The sequence below is a fragment of the Molothrus aeneus genome, chromosome 3 (assembly GCF_037042795.1).
Source record: "Molothrus aeneus isolate 106 chromosome 3, BPBGC_Maene_1.0, whole genome shotgun sequence".
NCBI lineage: Eukaryota > Metazoa > Chordata > Aves > Passeriformes > Icteridae > Molothrus > Molothrus aeneus.
The window spans coordinates 60,938,474-60,944,346 of record NC_089648.1 but is presented as its reverse complement, the minus strand read 5'-3'; the positions used below and the strand labels follow the sequence as shown (position 1 = coordinate 60,944,346).

The window sequence follows — 5,873 nt, the reverse complement described above, 5'->3', positions numbered from 1 at the left end:
CCCTCCATCACTAAGATCCAGGAACAAGGAATCAGGAACTGCTGTAACACTGTTCAACACATGCTCAAGGTGAATATTGATCTGGGCTCTTTACATCCCAGCCCAGGACACCTTTAGTCACAGTGGGACCTGAAGTGTAAGGACACCAAGCCAAGAGGATTGGTGCCTACTCCTTGCTGGATGAATATTTGCTGTCTATGCAATGGCAAGTTTCAAGTCTGGCATTGGACTGAAAAGGGATTTTGAAGGCCATTTGATAGCTTCTTCAGAGATTACGCAGCATTCCTAACAAAATATTGGAAACTACTCTTTCTTTGTGTGCAAGAGCTATTCTGGCATTTTTTACATGTTTCTAAAATCTTATATGTGATTATTTTTTCTCAGGTGACTCTACAGCTGGACTTACACTGCTAAGAGTGTGCAAATGTCCTACTACAAAATGAGTTAAAGCAAAAAGAAATGCTTGTTTTGTTCCTATTCTGTAAAACCATATATATGCCTTTTCTGGGAAGGTAGTCAACACTGGAAATTAATTTTAGCTAGTTCTAAAATTGCCCATCATTTTCTGATAAAGAAGGTAGAAACCTCTTCCACCAACTTGGTAAAGCCTTTTACTGAGATCAAAGAGGGAGAGAAGAATCTCAGAGCCCTACGCAGTTCTAATTAACAGGTAAACTGTTAATTATAGGGGAAAATGCAGGATGAAATCATATAATTGTGACTTTCTGGATCTTAGGAGATCCACTGAGCCATTCCCCTTGCCCAGTCTGAGAGACTTGATAACTTGTCCAGCCCACTCTTAAGAACCTCCAGCCATAGGAGTGCAATAATTCCTTGGGTGGCCACCTGTGGACCTGGTGTTTAACTATAATTTGGTGGCACATCTTCTTTATATCTAAAGGGTAACAACAGCCCTTTTGACTGTTTGCTTTCTGCCTTAGAGCAAAGGTGATCCCTTCTCTTTGAGCCTCCTTGAAGCTTCTTTTTCATAAAGAATATAGTGGAGGACCTTTTCCACAAGACACTCCTGTCTGCAGTGGAGGGCAGCCTAGGCTCTGGCACATCCTGGGAAAGGCAGCCAAAGCCATTATTTCCAGTGGTGCTTTCTCATCAGGTATCCTAAGGAGAGCCTGGCTCTATCCCCTTGGCACCTCACTTCAGGTACTTGCAGACATTGAGGAGGTCCCGTCTCAGCTGTCTCGGTCAAGGCTGAATAGGCTCAGTCTCCTCATCCTTTCCTTATAAGAGAGATGCTCCAGCCCCTACTGGGTCCCTGCTGCTGTGATTCAAAGATTCATGATAGCACTGAGTGACCATTCACCTGTGGGGGGGAAGGTGTGGGAGCACCCTAAGCTGTTAGAGAAGCCAAAAAAAAAAAAAAAAAAAAAAAAAAAAGAAAGAAGTTATGTTATTTCTAAATGCATGTGGCCCTCTAGGCAGGCCTCTGCTGACCTCTAGAATCCGGGTGGGTGGGCATGGGGTGTCTATAGGCAGTGCTGTGACTGACTGAAAGATTTCCAGGCACCTGCTAATGCTACACCTTCCCCTGCCCACCAGCACAGGGCGCTGGCACTTCCTGCACAATTCGTGCACGATTGCTCCAAGCTGTCAGGTGCGTCCTACAACCCCCTCGCCTCGGGCTCGCGCAGCAACCGGCCGATGGTCCCAGAAATGTTAGAGCAGAAGGAGATGGGCCGGAGGGGATCCTAAAACAAAAGAGAAATGGAGAGGGTAATGATAGCAAAATTAAGTCTTCCCTGACCGGGAATCGAACCCGGGCCGCGGCGGTGAGAGCGCCGAATCCTAACCACTAGACCACCAGGGATCCTTGAAAATGCATCTACACTTCTTTGTAAAGAAGCAATGACAGTACACTCTCCTTCCCTCCTTCGACTGTTTTGTGCCGCTGCTTTCTCCTTGTGCTCCCACTTTCCAAGCAACACCAAGTCCTGGAAGCAGCTACGTGTGGAGAAGGACGTTGTATTCCACCCCACGGAAGAGAATAGTGGCGGCAGGCTGGGGAGGAGAGGGGGTCGCCCAGGCGAGGCTGGTGAAGGGCCCTGGCCGTGGGCGGGAGGCAGGATGGTGGTGGGGGAGCGGGCAGGACGGAGCCTCGGGCGGGAAGGAGCGGCCAGCCCGGCGGTGCCGCCGCGGGAGCGGGGGTGGCTCCGACAGCGCCACAGGCAAGAGCTGCGCGGCCGCGGCAGGGCCGGGGGGGGCTCGCAGGAGGGCGCCGGCCGCCGCCGCTGGGTCTCCGTCTCTTCTTCCTCCAGCGCTCTTCCCGCCGCCCCCAGCCGGCGCTAGCCTCGCGCGGTTGTTTTCCCGCATTTCGCGTTGCCTTTACAAGCCGGTTGTGACACTGTCGTCTCTGTACGGGGTGTCGCTGTCACGGCTGCAGGCGGGGCCCCGTCAGCCGAGCGCTCTGCACCGCACATCCCAGCGGCGGCTGCCGGGAGCGGAGGAACGTGGCGCTTCCCTCCGCGCCGCTGCACGGGCAGGCTGTGGAAACACCTCCGCTTGTCCGCGTTCCGGTGCTAGGCCTGCAGGGAAAAGCGGCTCCAAAGGCCTTTCTCAGGTGGGAGCCAGTAGCTCCACAGAGGGGATCGAGGTCGGTGTTTGCCGGCCTTGCTCTGCCGCGGCCTCCTCAGACGATAGATATTAATTTGTGACCTTGTTTTTTTTTTTGTAAGGTCTGTGTGAGCGGAATGAAAGCAGCCAGTGCTGCGGCTGACCTCTGTGTGAAAGCTCTTTCCTCTGGCATGTTGTTTTCATAAGCATAGAAGACCTGGGAGCTCTACTAGCAAAAATAATATTCCCTATTTAGGCAGTGTCCAACGATACAAGAGGGCTGGCTCTGCCTGAGCAAATTTCTCTAGTTCTCAAGCCCTTTGCCTCTAAAATGCAAAAACCTTTCTGTGTTAAGATAGATAAGCTTCAGACTGTGTGCTTGTCAACTGTGCAAATATGCATTAGCTGATCTTCAAAAGCTTTAGAGTCTGAAAACAAACTTAAGGGGATAATTTTCTTCTGGGAGAAGCGAAGGAGGTTGAAGGTGTTTGGTTTCCATCTCATCAGCATCCCTGTTAAGCTGATGGTTCATTTCATCACAAAACATTTACTGCAGCAGTCTAGAACAAAATGTGTGTCTTGATTGTGATGAAGCTTTCTTTGGTCTAAATTCAGCAATTTTACTGTGCAGTGAGAGAACAAAATATGAGGTAAAAATCAGGCCCTCTTAGATATGATCTAATGTCTTATATATGCTGGAACAGTTTTTCACATGTGTAGGATTGACAGCATCCCCTTTGGTAAGACAAAGGAATTTCAGGCCTTGAGGAGCCAAAGCTGTGTCAGGCTGGAGACTGAGGTATCACTGTGGTCTGAGGCCACTTCACAGAGGTGGGTCTGCTTAGGTGAGAGAGGTCAGCTGGTCCCAGCAGGTAATCTGTGCCCATTGCTGAAGAGAAAGGTGAAGTGGGACCTAGTTTCCTACTGAGTGAACCTGCCAGGAACACCAGCTAGATATTGAGGTGGTTATACTGCAGAAACTGAGCTAGCCTTAAGAGTTTGTATACTCCACTAGGTCCACAGAGTTGTGTTTAAAAGCATAGGCTTCTCCACTCGCTGTGCATCTCAGGTGGGTTTTGGAGGGCTACTTACTTCTGTGGCTGTGATGTTAGCAGCACTGCAGACAGCTAGGTTAGAAAAAGGCTAGGCTCACAGCAGCTGCATTTGCAGGATTGAAGATATATGTTACAGAATGGTCATTGCCACCCTTAAGAGTGTCTCTGTTATGTGACACCACAGAGGAAGGCAGGGGTGAGTCCCTTGGTTCTTAAGATGCTTCAATGATGGAGACAAAATACTCCTCCTGACAATTTCAGAGAAGTAGCTGAGCCTATGAAAAATGTGATCTTATGCCAATGGCAGGGTGGGCAAGTGTGTTTTGTCCATGCCCTAGGCAGCTGTTAGATGTAGAAGCAAAGCAATCCTGCTCTGTTGTGCTTGACAGTTAGCAAATCACTTTCCAAATGAGTAATATATCTTACTAAATTTCTTTTGAGCAGTGGAAGGGTTGTTAATGAGCAGTGAGAACTAAGGTATGTACAAGAGAAATTTACTGAAATAGCAAATATTTTCCTTGATGTTAACCTCAGAGGTGAGGGCTGACCACTAGACCATCAGGAAAATAGCACTGAGAGTCATATGCTGCCTAGTTATTTTTAGAAATGGCTTTCTTTGCTGTACAAGTCATGTGCACTGACAAAAGATTGTGCCTCTCCTCTGGCTTGCTGTATCCGATAGAGAAGTGCATCAGTGAAACTGACAGCGATTCAGCCTCCTGCCAGCACAGAAGCAGCCAGTGCCTGTGCTTGCATCCCTGAGATGGTAGCTGGAGAAGAATGATCTTCCCAAAGGCACCAGGAAAGGAAGGCCAGTGTTTCTTTTCACCTAACGCTGGTGTGCCTGTGAAACCGAGTGAATAGCATTCAGTGTTAGAGGTACTGGAGCACAGCTGTCACAGTTTGGTAAATAAAGCTGAATTTTGGAACCTGAAAAATCAGAGTGATTCCTTTAAATGCAAGCTGTACAGCAGCGTGCAATTAACTTGTCTGTTCCATATGAATACATTACATATTATTATAACTTTAATTTGACATGCTGATTGATGTGTGACAGTAGGCTTACGGTGTAAAAATGAGTAAGAATAGCATCAAAGTAATATGCTAAGTTATGGAAAGTATATAATTTGAGTATGTATGTAATATATAATGGTAAGTACAAATTTTCTTTACTGTGGTACATGCCTTAGCTATAGTGAAAACCCTTGATCTGCATAGAAACTGCATTTATCAGTCCTCTCTTTCCTCAATTGTGTGTTTCATTTGTAAAGTCTTGGTATCAGATTTTCTTCTGTAAGTTCCCCTGACTTGTAATTGTACATCATCCCAGTTTCAAGGAAGTGGAAAGGAGAAGGAAGGAAGAGATGAGGCAGAGTCTTTTGCTATTTTATGTTTAATTTCCATGTATGGTCAGATTGGTGACCTAACTGTTGGATTATAACAATTTTCTGGGGGAAAATGCTACTGTACTTTGTGTCTTATTATATCTGTTTTAACCGCAGTAGTGTTTTGATGGAAATAATGTGAGGAAAACCTGAAGAGGCGTTGTCCAGACGTCGCAGCTGCTGTGGTACTCTCAGCTCCAAGAGCAGATTCCAGGCCGTGCAGTGACTGCTCCCTGTGCCTGCAGTGTGGCGCTCGCCGCGCCAGGGGATGCGATGCGGGGACAGGCAGCGCCACGGCTCGGGACCAGCAGGGCGCGGCAGTCCCACTCCTCAGGGATATTTTAATGATCCTGAAGAACGAGATGGGGAGCAACCAGCAATATTTTACAGTACTTACTTTACAGAAGTACTTTAACACGTTCTTGTATTCTTTTTCTTCAGCTTCTGTTCTTCCTCTGGCACTACATTTGATATAGTAAAGCCTGGGCCAGCTTCTTTTCCCTTTTAGCCCATGTTAAAATGCACGTGATTCTGGGGTTTGGGATAAAGTGTGGCAGTGAGGTGCTTCATGCAGTGTCCACTGAGCTACCTTAGGTGAAACAAATAGGACTTTTTTGTCATCTTCTCTTGTATTGCAGCAAATTTCATCTCTTTTTATAGTCTTTCTTCAGTTGAGCATTTTGGGAGCTACTTCTGGTTTGCTCTTCTAGACAGAGAAATAGGTGCACAGAATCAGTCATTAGGGAAGAATTTATTATAAAAGTTTCAAGCTGTGGTCTCTTTCTCATTTTTTTGTAAAACTTGTGGAAAATTTCAGTACCTCAGTCACATTGAGTTATATCTAGACAATCAATTCAAAGTTAAA

The 5,873-nt window shown here is 46.9% G+C and overlaps 1 non-coding gene across 1 annotated transcript; it reads right to left on the bottom strand.

Annotated features, from left to right (window-relative positions):
• Positions 1–1,753: 1,753 nt before the first annotated feature.
• Positions 1,754–1,825, bottom strand: TRNAE-CUC (transfer RNA glutamic acid (anticodon CUC)). Its single transcript has one exon. It is a non-coding gene; the product is annotated as a tRNA-Glu (tRNA).
• Between the last annotated feature and the right edge of the window lie 4,048 nt (positions 1,826–5,873).